Consider the following 17062-nt stretch of genomic DNA (forward strand, 5'->3'; position numbering starts at 1 on the left):
TTTCTAGTACAAGCACACACTCATTCATACAGCCAGTTCCGCTATCACACACTCTCAGATATAGATAGTTATATACTCTTACACACATATACACTGTGTTTCATATATGTAGTTACTGTCACATCTACAACTGAGATGTACATTCAATCCCTAACACACCCATATATACACTGACTCAACCATACAGTCCATCACAGTTGCACTCTTAAAACCATGTACCCATAGGATCACCCACTCATATATCTATGCACATACTCAGATAACAAATACATAACCCATATAAATACTCATATAGGTAATCACAAAACCATGCAGCCACTTATACACCAACACACAGACACATACAGACATTCACACAGTTTAGTCACTACTCTGCAGTAATATACATTTAATGACTCACATATAGACTCAGTTACGCACCCAGAAAATCATCCATTCACAAACTTGTACATCCACTCATTCTTCAACATACCTTTCCCTATATATATTAACCATATTAAAAATGTTCAGAAACACACAGTCAATGGATGATGTAATCAGTGATGTCATTTGAGATGTCATCAGTGATGTCATCAGTGATGTCACTGACCATGTCATGAGTGATGTAATATGTGACGTCATCAGCAGTGGATTTCGGGCGCGCGAGTTATAGTTAGCTGAACTAACTATAACGGTGGAACTTCATTGTTTTTTTACGAGTGAAATGGCCAGCTAACTATAACATGTACGAAACCTATGGTTTTTTCAGTGAATTTGCAAGGTTTTTTAAATGCTAATTCCTAACTATAACGTGTGTGAAACCTATGGTTTTTTCAGTGAATATATATATATATATATATATATATATTTATTCGATTAATAATATGATCATTTACATCAAAAAGTTCACAGCCAATAACAAACAGTAAAACATTTCATTACATCATAAATAAAATAATTTAAAAACAGGCTATCACATACCTATGAGAGTTTTACAATTTTACAGGAGATTTCACATTTTTCAAAAACATTTAAAAGAGACGAATTCCACATTACAGAGAGTCTATGTTATGAGAGTTCCATGATTCAGAACCCCAGTAGTCCATTGGAAGCCCCATAACCAGGTGGCTTACGTGTTCTTTTAAATTTCACAGTCATGATTTAGCACTTTTGACCTCTTCACCAAGCATAGAGCAAGTATCTCAAAATTGTGAATACTAGCCAACTTGTAGTATCCGACCTAAAATGCGTAAAGCATCGGCGGAGCGTGAAAAGGAAAGCAGACGGCAGTCAGGGATTATCCAATTTTTCCGGAGATCAGCGTAAGAAGGACAACAATAAACAAAGTGTTCAAGGGTCTCAGGAAAAGAATGACAGGTCGGGCACAGGGATGTTACAGATGCATTGTCCCAGGTACTTTTCCTAAAATTTAAAGGGAGAACCCCGTACCTGAATTGGATGTACAGAGCTCTTGCCTGCGGAGGTTCAATATCATCCATATACATTTCAAAACCAAAGCATCCTTTTACATTTATGAAACTAGAAGTTAAAGTGCCATGTGCATTAACATCAATACATTGTGTATCCACGTACTCCCAGAACCTTTTTTGAGGAGAGGAACACATTTTTTCATGATGGACCCCGGGTCCTCCCACATGGGCCCCAACCCCAATTTAAAAAGCCATTCCTTGAACTTGTTGAACCAAGCAAGGCGACCTGTTTGTTTTTGTAAGATCAGAAGCTATGTCCTACTTCACCTGGACCTGTGTGCTACTGGTCCATAGTCTTACCCAGAACAAAAGTGCCTTAAGAATGGCAAAGTTATTAATGGATTTAAGACCAAGGTCAAGATTTAGCGGCAAAAGGGGAGTATTCACAGGGATATTGAGAATTGCCCTTATAAATTTGTTCTCAGCAGAGACTAAGTCCTTAAGGTTCTCCAGCCCCTATAACTTGGCCCCATATATGGCCGCTCCTAGTCCTATGTAGTTCCAAAATTGGAGAGAACGGTCGAAAAGCAGACCCCCTAGCCCTCCCTGCTATTGCACAGTCAACATGCCGGAGAGTTAAAACACTCTTTTCGATTTGGGGTGTCCAGACTCGCCTGTCACTGATTTGTACTCACAGGTAGTCAAATACCTTAACCTGCTCCAGAGTTTGCGAGCCCAACATTAAAATTACCCTTATTGGATTTATAGGGATTAAACGTCATGTATTTTGTCTTGGAGCAGTTAATTTCCAAACCCTTATCCTTACAAGCTTTAGCAAATGTATTCAAGATGTTCTGGATCCCCTTTGGCGTCCTAGCAATAAGCAGCGTGTCGTCTGCGAAGAGAAGGGAGGGCACAGGGCTACCCGCCTATTTTGGGGGATCACCTCCACAATCGTACAATTCTCCTATTAACCTGTTTATGTACATGGTAAATGGTGTTGGGGTGAGAACACAGCCTTGTCGTACTCCTTTACAAACGGAAATATCGTTTGATAAGCTGCCATTTAGGTTCCACCTAACTTTAGCGTAATTATCTTGGTGCAGGTGAATCAAGATTTTAAATAGGTAGGTTGGCAGTCCTAAGTCTCTAAGGGTTGTCCAGAGTTGGGTACGGTCTATGAATCGAAAGCCGTTTTTAGATCCACGAACACAACATACAAGTGACCCCCTCTAATAGTCACTTTCTTCCATATAAGCAGGATAAATCTCAAAACTTGGTCTAAAGTGCTTGTAGAGGCCCTAAATCCTGCCCTCAGATTCGATAAAATGTTATTCTCCTCGATCAGTATTGTGCAGGTTTGTAGCAGCTGTGTTTTTAGTGCTGGTATTAGCTGTATTAGGATAGCAATTGTGTAACTGTTCTGTAACGTGTTTCTCGTCCAGCAAGCTGAGAAGGCATTTTGATGTGTCCGCGTGCCTAGGTGGTGGAGATGGTGTTTGAGAGTCAGTTGGTGTGCTGTGTTGTTTTTGTGGTGTAACCTTGTGCAGTAGACATGGTGAAGCAAAGTTCTCATTTGTGGCACATTGCTCATATTGTTTGCTTGTGTTTAGGGCGGAAGGTAATAAGTTAGGGGTGGCGGTGCCGCATGTGGGTCATGTAGTAAGGGTCTAAATTATCCAATGGATGAGAGGCGGTTAGAAGAGAGTTGTTGTTTTGCTGTATGTGTGTTAGGTGTTGTGGAAGAGAGAAAGCCTGACATTGTAGTTTGTTCATGTGTGTAGTTTGAAAGGTGGGTGTATGATTGTATTTTGTGACTGTAAGTATTATAAGGTGTTGGGCTGTGGAGATTTTGTTGTGCTGGTGTGCATGGTATGTTTTGTTTTTAGGGGTAGTGCAAAGAGGTGCTGATGTATTTGTTTTATGAGATGGATTTGTTTGTATATTATTGTTTTTGAGTTTAAGTTGTAAGGTAAAGGGGGTGGTGATGTGTTTGTGAGTAGAATGTATGTTATGTGTAGGAGGGGATGCAGTGGAGTTAAGAGTGTTTGTCCTAGACTTGATTTCTGCAAGAGTTAACATGTGTGGTGCTATGGAGTGTAAGTGTTATGTTGTTGTGTTATTGTGGTAGAAAGAAGAGGAGGGTGTTGGTCCGACAAATGATGGACGGCTGAGTATAGGTTTATTAGTGATAAAAGGGGGTCTGTTCGAATTAATTAGAGTGAGGAGTGTGTGTCTGTTGGAAAAACCCCACTCCCACACCGGAAAGGGTGGTGGTAACGGGGTCTCTCCAGACATGCACAGTGGTAGCTTGGCTCGAGTGGTCAGGGGTCAGGCACCGTGTTAAGCATACGTCATACCCACACAATAACCATGCGTGCATCCGTTCCAAAAACGACACTACACCTTAAAAATTATGAAAATATCTCTGTGTTTATCTTCTTTTCTCTTAGTTGCTGATTGAATAAATAATAATACAATCACAGTACACAAGCTTCTCCTTAAAAAGTGCAGGTCAAATAAATAGTAACACTTTACAGGTGCAATAAATAGGATCAGGCCAAATAAATACTGTGAGGGAATAAATACTGTACAGAAATAAGTTAGCTCAGGACAATAAATACATTACAGGAATAATTTAGATAAATACAATAAATACAGTACCCTCAATAAATAATAAAAGCCAACAATGACATTTGTAAAATCAGATCACATTTAAAATACTATGGGCTGATTTGGCCCAGTCACAGCTTGTGGTTAGGTGGATGGCCTGAGGGTGTCTCACCTAGCTTGGGTAAGGCTGAGGCTAAAACTGAGGTAGATCAAGGGTAATCTAGTGATCTGGCTCTCCCAAACTACACAACCCCTCACACAGGTCACTGTATCAGTCTCAGTCCACCCCTGGCACTTCCAGGCTGGTTCTAACACCTCTTTATCCCTTAGGATGGTCTCTTAGAGCTCCACAGGGCCTTAGGCGCCCTCTATTCCACTTACTGCCCTTTTTATGAAGCTCCGACGCCGCTGGAGTCGAGTCGACGCCGTGAGGCGGTTCCGGTTCGATGTCGGCGGCCTCGGCGCAATGTCAGTTCTTGATGACGTCGATAGGCGGCTCCGGTTCGATGTTGGCGGCCTCGGCTCGATGTCGATCTCCGATTCGATGACGTCGGGCAGTCTTGGCTCGATGACGACTTCGAGCGGCTCCGGTTCGATGACGTCGGCTGGCCTTGGCTCGATGTCGACTTCCGTCGGCTCCGGAGTGCGATCTCCACTCCCGACCTCCGGTGCTCCTCTCCTCGGGTTCCGGCGACTCCGGAGTGCGACCTCCACTCCCGGCCTCCGGCACGATTCTCTTCAGGTTCCGGCGACTCCGGAGTGCGATCTCCACTCCCGACCTCCGGCACGCTTCACCTCGGTCTCCGGCGACTCCGGAGGGCGGACTTCACTCCCCCGTCGACGCCGCTCACTTGACCTCAGGTGTCTTCCTCCTCGACCTCTGGTACTCTCCACGACCTCCGTCGGCGCCCTCTCTCGACCTCTGGCGGCTACGCGTACGACGTCTACTTTCCAGTCAGCGCCGCTTCTCCACCTCGGGCTCCAGGTCTCAGGCTTCTCGACGTCGGACTCCAGGGAAACCAATAAACAGGTCAGATTCTTGCTTTTCTTTACTTCTAAGGCCTGTTCCTGCTGTCCAGGTCCTTAAAATGGTTTTTCTTGCTTTGTCCCACACAGGGCTCCAGGCTGGGCTCAGTCAGTAGGGACTAGTATCAAGGGTGGGTTTATGGACCCCACTCCAGGCACAAGTTTCCACCCCTGCTGCCTCACTCCTTCCTCCTTCAGGTTTCTGCTGCTCTCTCTTCACCAGTCAGGTGCCAACTGCCAGCTCCAACTGTCAACTCTGGCTTAGCTTCCCAACATTCCAAACCGCCTCCAACTGTCACAGGGTTCTGGAATGTTCTGGAAGGTGCTGGTAGGTTCCAGTGGGTTCTGATGATGTCACAGGTGGCCACCATTTTGTGCTCCAGGCCCTCAGACAGAAGTTCCATGGGTAGCTAAAATGGCTCCCTGAATCTGCATCAATACGAAAAAGTCTGGTGGTTCCCAAAAAGGAAAAATACTAACAGGGTTTGAGGCAAAAGTGGGACAAAATAAATAATGATGAGGAGGGACCACCCAAAGGGCTGACAGGTCTAACAGTGTCTAAATGGGTTGTAGTTAAGTATGGTATGGATTTTGGTTGTGTTAGTGATCAGTGGATTAATTAGTGGTATAGGACAGGGTTTTGTACTGTTTGTATGTGATGGTGGAAATGTGTGGTAGCTGGCATAGAAGGGTTATAGGTGTGGTTTTGTAGTGTGTGCTGGTACATTGATTTGTGCATAGGGTTGGTGTGTAGTAAATGTGTGGAGTACATTTGTTGTGATTGTGTTAATCTGTTTGTGGATGTGGATGGAGTAGGGTGGGTATTATTATATGAGAAAATGGACAGCATTTCTGGCCCTAGTCCCAACCAATCTCGAACTGTCTCAAACAGGCCGTCACCCTTGTCCTCTCTGCCCTTAGCCTCGCCGCCCGGGCTGAGACGCCCTAAGCCTTGGCCTTTTATATCCCAGTAGTCAGACCCTTTAACCAATGGGCACTCTAGCCCAATCCTATCCAACCACAACGCTAGCCCTAGACTCTAGAACCAGTAGGAGACTAAGACCTTACTGCCAATCATAGCCCTGGTCCAAAGGACTCAATCAGCCACAAAACCCTAATCCTTCCGTCCAATAGAAGGCCTAACCCTAGCCCCAACCCTAGTCCCAGTAACCAGTCGTACAGGAAACCCTAATCCCTATTTCCAATAGAAAGCCTAACCCTAGCCCTATGCCTAAACCTATATTAATTGAATCACTGACCCAGGAATCCTCAAATACCCAACCAATGAGAACACTAACCCTAATCCAATAGAAACACCAGATACAACCACCAATCAGTGCACACATGTACCATCCAATAGCAGACTATGTAAGGTCCCAGCGACCTCAGGAAAGTTTGCTGGCCAGGGAGTTGGAAGCTGCTCCTCTATTCAGAATCTCCTAGGAGACAGACAGGCTCAATCCATACTTTGGACTTCTGCAGGTAAGGCCCTAACAAACTTTGTCCTCTAACAATATTGTTTGTTTAAAACTTTAGTCACTCTCCTAGCCCAAAACCGAGTACACAATCCCTATAAAACACAGCTTAAACAGCTCACAGCAGATTACTGCTCTCTCGGAGCAGCCTCTGTCCACTCTCTGATGTAGAATATACCTGTTGCTAGCGGGAAGGGGGTTCTGGTTTTACTCACTTCCTAACACAGAATGGGAGCTGGGGGTGGATTGCTTAACATACAGGTCTGAGCACAGAGCAAAGGAGAAATTAGGAGGGAAAAACAGATAGTCACATGGAATGATAGGGAAGAAACTACAGATTTTGGACTGCAAATTCCACAATTCAACAGGTTAAATGAAAGCAGTCGCAGGCAAGTAAAAAACACAAGTTTAAATACAAATCAGGTGAGAAATTATGCAATCACGGGCAGCTTAAAACAACATTTTTTAAACTGTAACAACCACAAGCATAACAGTGAGAAGAATAAAAACTGATGCTGTCACGGGTGGGGAAAATTATTTTTTAATTTTTTTAGGAAAGAGACAGCACTAGTCTGCCTCCTTACCACCTCTTGGTCTTTGGTTCAGTGCTGTCTGGGGCACAGGGAAACTGCAACTCACAAAATTGAGGTGAAGGTTTTAGGGGTTCACACAGCAAACCCTTAAGGGGCCTGGGCAGGTGTGAGAGGAGGGCTCAGGGTTCCTTGGGAGCTGGGGAGCCAATCAGCAGGCTAAGGTTCGCTGGCCCTGTGGGGCTAGGAAGGGAAGCTCAATCCACACTTTGGACTTCTGCAAGTAAGGGCCTAACAAACGTTGTCCTCTAACAGGTCTGAGCACAGAGCAAGAGAGAAATTTGGAGGGAAAAACAGATAGTCACGGGAAATGAGAGGGAAGAAACTACAGATATCGAACCCATGGCTGCTGAAGGTGAGCAACAAATCCATGTAAAGGCACCAACCACTTTACAGGCATTCACACACCTTTCATGTACCACACACTGCCAGCCACAGGCTCAATCAAACACAACAGAACACTCAGATCAACATACTGCAGCCATTCAAGGGCCCATCACATTCATACTCAACAGGACAGAATCACTAATCATCCCACCTTTTACCCAGTCATTGACCAACGTGCATACAAACAACCATAAACAAACCTCTACACACATACGACCAGACTTGTTGCCGGTTAGTGCCTGCAAAAGCTTCGCAACATCACAAATGAAAAGAAACACTGACTACGTTTTTACTACCTGTCAAGAATGCATGTCAAGTGAGCCTTTACTAACAGATGGCATGACAGCCACGTGAGGCTCAGGAGGACATGTGTTTCATTCTCCCTTAGTGCACTTGCTGGTATGCTCAGCCAGTGTTGTGTAAAGCTTTGAATGTGTGTGTGAGGAGTTTGAAGAAAGCTTGCTTGAGGAGTATGTGATGCTCTTTGAGACTGGGGGTGATGTGTGTGCTGCATAGGAGGTTTAAGGTGAGTCTGCCTGCTGTGTTCTGTATGGTTTGGAATCGTCTGGTTACTTGAGTGAGGGAGTCATTGACAATCGGAGTGATTGTGACAAACATAGGGGGGTGAGTCCTTTGGTAACGATCAAGTGTCTGCATGTGTATTTCTCCTACCATGACTATCTGCCTTCTGCCTATGGAATAGCTCTATGAAATCATACGTTGCCTTAACATTTCCCTACTGCTTTACTCTCTGTCTCCTTCAGAGTCCTGACTAATCCTATATACTTGCCAAGTGAACCTTTAATAACGTCTTCCATGGTAACCACCTGAGGTTCAGGAAGACGTGTCTTTCATGCAACTTTAGTAAATCCATCTCCTTCCAGTTTGTGAATGCAAGTTGGGGGGTGTCAGAGGATGCCTCACAGCCTACATTGCTCAAACTGAATAAGCATATGTATCTTTGAAACCAAGGTAAAAATAATGGGTAAGATGTCCTAAGTTTGCTAAAGAGCACTTAAAAAACTGCTAAAGTTTTGTGTTTTGCTGCATCATGACAATGTGACCTATGCTCTATTTACCAATATGTGCAGTGCACTAACTGTAATGCACTTGTCATTTGGGAAACAGAACATCTACCACTCTCTAACAGTGGATAAAGATGTCAAGCGGGCCATAAGCAAGTCCAAGATTTTGTCAACTAGAGGAAACAATTTGAAGGGCTGCTTGCCTAGTTAAGGAATGGCCCATGGAAGGTATTAATACATACACAGCCACTGAAAGGTATATTCTAGGGTAACTCCTCCTCAGTCAATTTAACAATACTCCAGTTTTGTATTGAACAGCATAAAGCAAGTTAGAAAACATAGGCCTGGTTGAGACGGGCACTTGCTTCCTTCCTTGCTCAGGGTAAACTCTGCAATTACAAGATATTCAAGGGAATAACTTCTTATACCATGTCCAACTTTTAGGACTCGCTTTATATGGCTGAAGTATATTTGTTATTCTTATCCACACTGACCATGTGCTTGTCGAAATCAAGTACACAGGTGGGCTTATGAACTTCATCCAAATGACCCCAAATCATCACATCTTGCCTATCAGAGAATTTGACTGAGCAGTTTATTGGAATGCAACACAGTGCTCTGGGATTTTGGAGCTTCTTACAAACAAGTTCCTGTGTGAATCCTTTGTGGTGATATCGAACTGTATCACATGCCCGTGTAGAGTTGCCCACATAAAGGCCATAACATTTATGAAGGAGTGAATGGACAATGTCCCATACAATCTTTGCTGTGATTCCTAGGGTGGAATGGCAACTTACAGGATTTACAGTAGAGTCCTTTCCTGTATACACTCTCAGGCTTCATACATAACCAGTAGAGCTCTAACACAGCATGTATATGTTGATTCCATAAATAGCTCTGTTTGCTCAGTATGTACTACCTGAACAATAACCCCCCTGTGTGCAGAATCAAGGACTCATCGATGGCTGTATTCTTTCTAGGAGTATTAGTTTCTGGAAAACAGGCTGCCAAATGTTCCACAAGAGGCTGAATTTTGAATAACTTGACATGGGCTGGATGGTGCCGGGGAAATGCAGCAGAATTATCATTGAAATGCAGCATATCCTTCAATATCATAAAACGATCTCTGCTTATGACCAATGCATACCAGGGTGCTGATACAACCATGCAAGTAGACCTGTAGGACGGTATGCTTATTTTGTGCACTATCCTCATTTTGAGAGTAGGGTCCAGAAATTTCGTAAACGAGCCAATTGAGGTGGGAGCCCAACGGCATGGTCTAGAATGAGGCCCAAGAGGCCCTTCATACTGCCTCAGAAACTGTTTTAGCATAGTAAGTTGTTTGTTGTACAATATCCTCAAGGAAGTTAACATCCTAGTTTGACTTTACATCCAGCTTGTGCAGTCAGAGGGAGAATTTGCTGCGACATATGCCTGCTCTTTGGGTTGGTCTACCCTGCTACTTTCTCTCCACTGCACAGATTGTGGTTCCAAAGGGACATCATGACTGGCATGACCATGTTCCTTAGAATCAGTGGACGACAAGTCATTGGATGGAACCATGCCAACTGAAAAATCGCATCCAGAAACTATTCTATTTTCCTCTCCTTCTGAAGCTGGCTCAGTATCTGATCCTGCCTCTAAACTGTCATCCATTACTTGAGTTAGAGCCTGGGCAGTAGTATTCAACCAAGATGCTTTCTCTGTTGACTGTCTAAAACCTGTCTAAAACATTCCTTCTGAAAGATTTTGTCCTACGTAGAAGGCAGAACTATGCTTCTAAATCACTGGGTGGATATGTGCGTCTGTGAGTTATGTGTGCGATAAACAAAGTGGAAAAGCAAAAAAGCACTTAGTTTATCGATGCTGTGATCTGATGAACTTCTTTAAAAAAAGTATTACTACTAATTGCCACATATGCAATACCACAACACACTTCTTAGGACAAATAGTGAAACGCAACAAGCAAAGTTGCTCAGCTGCATTGCGTCAGCTGGGGAGACCAGAACTACGCCTTATCTCCCAAGAAATGGTGTAATTATGCTCTCTCCATGCACCACCACATTATGTGCTGCCTTGCACAAATGCAGGCAGCCTTGATCCATTGAGTAAGGATGTCTGTGTTATGGCCATGAGAGTTTCTTTCTGAAGGAAGGGGTCCCTGCCTGCATAAACAACATTTTAGGCTTTTTCCTCTATATATGTGTGCTGCAGAATGCAGACGAGAAGATATTTCTTCTTGTTACGCCAGCCACAGGCAGGTGCTGGGTTCCCATGCAAATCCATGTCTTTAGGTCTTTATATATATATGTATTTGCGTAAAAAACCACCCACTCACACACCGATACAGCCACTTATACACCCATTCACAGAAAGATGCAACTACTCATACACCCACTGGCAAACCCATACAGCTACTCACATACCCAACCACTGACACATACAGTTACTCACACACTCACTCACAGACCCCTACAGCTAATCACTCACCCACTCATGGACCCATACAGCCACTCAGATACCCACCCACTCACTCACACACCCACATAACCACTCACATACCCACTGACAGACCTACACAACCACTTACATACCCACTCACAGACCCACACAGCCACTCACATACCTAATCACAGACCTATACAGCCACTCACATACCCACTCACAGACCCACATAGCCACTCACACACCCATTCACAGACCCATACAGCCACTCACATACCTAATCACAGACCTATACAGCCACTCACATACCCACTCACAGACCCACATAGCCACTCACACACCCATTCACAGACCCATACAGCCACTCACACCTATTCACACATCTATATAGATACTCACATACCCAGCCACACACCGATACAGCCACTCACACATCCACTCACACTGATACAGCCACTTATACACCCATTCACAGAGCGATGCAGCCACTCACACACCCACTGACAGATCCACATACCCATTCACTGACCAATACAACTACTCACATACCCACTCACAGACCCATACAGCTACTTATACAACCACTCTTCAACCCAAATAGCTACTCAAACACTCACTCACAGACCCATACAGCTACTTACACAACCACTCACAGACCCATACAGCCATTCACATACCCACATAACCACGCATATACCTACTCACAGACCCACACAGCCAGTCACACTCACAGACCCACACAGCCACTCTCATGCCAACTCACAGAACCATACAGCTACTCACACACCCATTAATAGACCCACAAACCCACTCACATTCAGACACTCACACAGCCACTCAGACCCACACAGCCACTCACACATCCGCTCACACACACATACATACACTCACACACCCATAGAGCTGCTCACACACCCACTCATACACCGATACAGCCACTCACACATTGATATGGCCACTTACACACTTACACACCGATTCATAGTCCAATACAGCCACTCACACACCTACTGACAGGCCAATACAGCCACTCACACACTCACTCGCTGACCCATACAGCCACACACAAACCTACTCAAGACCCATAGAGCTACTAACACACCCACTCACAGTTCATACAGCCACACACACCCCAATTCACAGACCCATACAGCCACTTGTACACTCACTCACACACTCACATAACCACTCACACACCAATACTGCCACTCACACAACCAGGCACAGACCCAAACATCCACTCACACACCCACTCACAGACCCATACAGATACTCACACATCCACTCACAGACCCATATAGCCACTCACACACCTGCTCATAGGCCCAAACAGCCACTTACTCACTCACCCACTCACACACCCACCTAATCACTCACACACCCACACATTGATTCACCATCATACACGGACCCATACAGCCACTCACTCATCCACTCACAGACCCATACAAACACTTACACACCCACACACACACTCTGTCACACCCCACACAACTACTCACACTCATTCACAGACTCACATAGTCTGTGACACATGTACTCACACACCGATTGACAGACTCAAACACCTAGTCACAGATCCACAAACCCACTCATACATCCACTCACAGACCCATAGAGCCTGGCACATGCTCGCTGTATTACATGTGTTGTTGTTTTAAATGAGTGCATTTGGTTGGGAATGGATCCGCGGGTCTGTCGCAGAGCCAAAATGTTTTGCTGTCCTGTATTGAATGTGTGCTTTTGGTTTGGGATCCACAAAGGATTCGCAGATCCGAATGAAAAAATTAAAAAGAGAATTTGAAAACAAAATGAACCAGTGTTTGGGAAAAGGGGTTGGCTCTGAAAAGAGCCTTTGTGTTTATGATGTTTAGATGACAACTGCACGTAGAAGAGGATGCAGTCTTTCAAGTTGTTGAGAAACACTCTGATGCCTCCATCTGTAAAATGAACTCCATCTTTTTAAAATATTCCGCCCATATCGAAGCGTACATTTTTGTGGTATTTTGAGCCCATGATGTGGTCTTGGAGGAATGCAGAAACAGCTTTATTCACATGTTTCCTGGCCTTGCCTATCTGTGGACAAATTTCTGTCTTTAGGCAAATGTTAGAGAACACCAAGGCAGGGTGGGGAAAAGGTGACATTAATTTACCAAAGGTATCCATCATTAGGATTTCCAGTCTAACCCAAATAATTGTGCCTAGGTCATTGTCACCACAGTGCACAGTCATGAGGTCTGGATATTGGCAATCTGCAATGTGTTCAACCAAAGGCAGAAATTGATGCCTCTTTAACCCTCTTTCGCCAACCCAAGTTATGTCTACATTAGGTAAACCTAGTTCCCTTTCAATACTACTCTTTCTAGCGCTCTCTGGCCAACACAAAACTATGGTCCAAAATCCAGACTCTGACCATTTTGGAGACAAGCAGGAGTAGTACACAGGAAAAGGCTGCATCAGAATGAGGTAGTTTTGAAGATAAAAAGCAGCTAAAATGGAAGACAGCAAGTAAAATATAAGAGAACATATTTGATTGGATGACGGAGATGCACAGGGATCTAAAATTAGGTAGTGACTTTAACAAACAAGCATTTGCAATGCAATAGGTCTCACATTTGTTGGAGGTAGAACTATTGGCAATGTAAATGGCAATGCTTTTAGTAAAGTGTTTTTAGTTTGCAGTGGAGTGGTTATTCAAAGACTATTCCTAAAAGGGACATAAACACTCCTTTTCTTTGAGTTTTATGATAGCTGGGTTCTATTCACCAAACACCTTACTGTCAATGCCATTGAGAGCTTGTTGTCACTTAACAAGTGCTTAAAATACAAACTATGATTTGGAGGCACCTTTGGCCTTTGGTGAACCGCTGTATGCAAGAGATATGCATTCATTGTAAGGATGTAAGAAATATAAGCAGGAGTAATTAAACTAATAACTATTTATATAGCACTTACTACTTTATTTATTTTATTTAGTTTTTTGCTGTTCATGCCATCACTGTTGGTTACAAGGTGCCGGAGTCTCACATCCACCGAACTGGTAGGGATTATAATGTTAAGAGTGCTTGACCTGGAGAACCACAAAGACAGGATTTAGAAGTAATGCAGTTGTTGGGGTTGTCTGTACTAATGAAAGGATCTCTGGGATAAAAGCAGTGACCCATTGAGCTGGTATATAAAACATACATTTGTGATCTCCATGTTTCAGGTTATGCTTTGCAGCATGTGCATTAGCACTGCATGCTACTTCGATGAGTCAAAAGCAGACAAGACATCCAACGACTGCAGCAAGTGCATTAACAACCCGAATTTTCAAGTCCACAGACTTCGAAGTGGGGTGTGGAGGGGTGAGCGGGTTATTCCAAGCAGGGAAAACACATTATAAATTTCTGTCACGGCACAGGGACTGAGAAGCAGGAGACCACATAAGTGACCCAAAGTGTCTGCTTATAAACTCAGCCGTCAGGCACAAATACATAGACTGATAATAAGAAAGAATTAGTAGAAATCATGTTAGTGCTTAGAGCTGTTTGAGCTGGGGGGCGGATATGCAGAATAGGGATTCAAAACCGGTATGTCATATTGTATAAAATGGCAGATTTGTATCCCTCAGGGCATGTCGAAATATGTATGCTTTGAATTAGGTAGAGATCGATGTGGTCCCTGTAGGTTTGTGTAGTGGGAAACATTATCCTCAGATTTCCCCATTGTTAAACACAGTTTTACTTTTTTTGTAGGTTTATTTTTTTATTGCGAGACCTATTGCATTGGAGATGCTTATTGTTGGAGACCTGTCGGACTAAGTGCCAGGGGCCGGCCATAGCTAATTAGCTTTCAAGTAGGAAGCTGCTAAAAAGTTATTATTTTTGCACAAAACCATAAAACGGAAAACGTCTCCCTATAAATGCCACAAGTTACCCTCTATATGCAGCACACACACACCTGTTGAGCTTGCACTATGAAATACTGAAATCCCAAACTTATAATCTTTTCACCTTCCTTCCCTCCCACCCTCCTTACCTGTGTGCTTTTGGTTTAGTCCATTACTATGGTCATAAGTAAAAAGGTCAGTCTGCTGATCCGTTGCTTAGGTCAGTAAAGCACATTTTCAGTGTTTAAAACAATACGAGTTAAGTTGTGAATGATTTTGGGGCTGTTAAGGCAGATTGTCAGAGAAAGATGGGGGAGGTTCAATATTGTAGGCTTGTGTGTGGGTGATTGTGGGAGATGAAGAGTTTGTTATCATGGTATGTGTTGCCCTGCTTTAGTGGTCTGTGGAAAGAAGTTTCGGCCACGCTGACAACTGATGTTGTCTTTTAAAGCAAGAAACGTGAGTTTTACTCTTGTAGCCCATCGGCCGCTCGCTACAGTTTGCAATTATCTGTTTGCTTTTTTTTAATTGTATTGCAGCTTTTGTGGCACCCATTATCTTATAAATGCCTTGTTTCATTGGTTAGTTAGCTCATTTAATGAGGGCAGAGTGAGGCTTGGATGGCGGGCGTTACAGCTTAAGACGAAGCCTGCAGTCTACCCTCTGCAGCTAAGGACCAATGAAGTGCCACACTGCACAAATAAGAAAGTAGAAATAGTACCTAAATCACAGCCCTTGCAGGGGAGGGATGCTGATTAAGTTTAATTAATCAGTAGTTGAGCTGTACTCCATACAAGCCACGGGAAGTGATGCATCACGACTTGTGCCAAATTAGAAGGCAACAAAGGAGAGTGATTATGCTCTTAACCAATTGTGAGTGTGAGTGGGCTAAACGCCCCTTGTGAGTTTTTTTGTTAAATACAATAGAGCATCGCCATAGCGACAGCGCATGCCTGCTGCCTGTAGGTTCGACCATAAAAGGATTTTGTCTTTGCTCAAGCCCTGTCCCCAGTACCCCTCTCGCCAGGGTAGATGGAAGAGGGTGAAATGGAGAGTGTGATGAGAGTGTAAGGGAGAACAAGCAAGTAGACATGAAGAAGGGTAGCATAGATGAAGGGGAAGATGCCATGTGGGAGACGCCGACTTTTTGAGCGAGCGTTACTGACTCTGTGGTCCACGTTGTGGCTATACAGATTGATTTAGCTTTAAGCAACTTACGAGTGGAAGCTCTTCTGAACTAGCAATACTAAACCTTGCTTTCTGGATAAGTTGTAGGCCTCTGTGCCAGTACATACCGGTTTGGATTCTAATACCAATAATTACTTCCACTATTGTTGAAGGGTCATTCATCTGTATTTCATAACAATAATGTCCTGAAGATGGTCTAGTGGATGCAAACAGTTGTAGACCTAAACATCGACAATTACACAGATTTCATAGATCATTGCATCAAAGGCAAAGTTGCCTGCAGAATTTAGTTACACTGCCTTGTAAATTTTTGAAAACAGTGTACACAATTGTAACAAAGAAGAATATATATTATTGTAACTTCTGTTTGCTTTGTGTTTTGTATGATCTTGTACCCTTTTTAAATGAAATGTAATTAATATAAAACTTTATTTTTCAATACATACACTCATGTGACAAATCTTTCTTTGATAATTTTGATTATATGTAAATAATTAAAATTTGGTTTTGAAATTGTGAATTGCAAACTACTTTGATAGAGTTTGTAAAACATTGATTGCAGTAATTGCACAAATATTGAATGTAATACATCCCTTGTAGGCATACTTACCCACTAATAATGTGGGAGTAAAGACATAAAAGAAAGGAAACCGAAAGTAAAAGGATCACAGAAAGAAAAAGTCAAACACTTGAAAAGGCGCGAACAATGAGGGGCATGAGGAAGGTGGGCCTGGAATTCAAGAGACACAACACTATCCAGGAGGCCAAAGGAAATGTGAGCAAAAAAGGAGACTTGCAAAAGATATGGACTAGACAACGAAGTGGGAGGGTAAATGACAAGGGTCAAGGCAGAGAAGCAAAGGCTAGCAGCTTCAATGAGATGTCATAACATCCTCATTTCAAATTAAATGAATCTTAACCAAAATTCAGCGATGGTTGGGTAAATCCAAGGGACATTTTTTATTTCTGACAGTGCTAAAGGCATAAAATTGTTCTTGTTTTCTACACACTTCAAAATTCACTTTGAACACTG

This window comes from Triturus cristatus, chromosome 6, assembly GCF_964204655.1.
Source record: "Triturus cristatus chromosome 6, aTriCri1.1, whole genome shotgun sequence".
Classification (NCBI taxonomy): domain Eukaryota; kingdom Metazoa; phylum Chordata; class Amphibia; order Caudata; family Salamandridae; genus Triturus; species Triturus cristatus.